The sequence below is a fragment of the Chrysochloris asiatica genome, unplaced genomic scaffold (assembly GCF_000296735.1).
Source record: "Chrysochloris asiatica unplaced genomic scaffold, ChrAsi1.0 scaffold00362, whole genome shotgun sequence".
NCBI classification, from domain to species: Eukaryota; Metazoa; Chordata; class Mammalia; order Afrosoricida; family Chrysochloridae; genus Chrysochloris; species Chrysochloris asiatica.
In genome coordinates, this window is record NW_006408880.1 from 2,101,567 (window position 1) to 2,102,373 (window position 807).

The 807-nt window shown below is 43.0% G+C and overlaps 1 pseudogene; it reads right to left on the reverse strand.

Annotated features, from left to right (window-relative positions):
- The window catches only part of LOC102811489, a 5,666-nt pseudogene extending 5,166 nt beyond the window's left edge, over positions 1-500 (reverse strand).
- Positions 501-807: the final 307 nt, after the last annotated feature.

Consider the following 807-nt stretch of genomic DNA (forward strand, 5'->3'; position numbering starts at 1 on the left):
GATTTCCTCATATCTCTTCTGGCTGTAGGGTGGCTCAGTGGCATCCATTTTATTAACAGCAACAATTAGCTATTTCACACCTAGTGTATAAGCATGCTCACGGGTCTGCCCATTCTTAGAGATACCAGCTTCAAATTCTCCAACACCAGTAGCAACAATTAGGACAGCACAGTCAGCCTGTGAGGTTCCTGAAATCATGTTTTTGATAAAATCTCTGTGTCCGGGGGCATCAATGATGGTCACATAGTACTTGCTGGTCTCAAATTTCCACAGGGAGGTATCAGTGGTGATGCCTCGCTCACATTCAGCTTTCAGTTTACCCAAGACCCAGGCATACTTGAAGGAGCCCTTCCCCATCTCAGCAGCTTCCTTCTCAAATTTTTCGATGGTTCTTTTGTCAATTCCACCACATTTGTAGATCAGGTGATCAGTGGGGTTGACTTGCCGGAGTCAATCTCTCCAATAATGACAATGTTGATATGGGTCTTTTCCTTTCCCATTTTGGTGTAGGTTTTGTGATGGTTTTCACCAACACCTGTATTCTGGTGGCAAACCTGTTGCAAAAAAGCTCAATATTCAATATTCTAATACTATGTGACACTGTTTCACATCAGTTCATAAGGTTTTTAGTGGCTAAACATTCAGAAGTAGTCTGACTTTTGCTCTTCTGATTTTTTCAATCTGTCTTAGTCTGGAAGCTCAGCTGAAACCTGTCCACCATGGGTGACCCTTCTGGCAATCAAAATATTGGTGGCACAGCTTCCAGCATGCAAGCCACCACAGTGTGACATACTAAGAGATGAATGT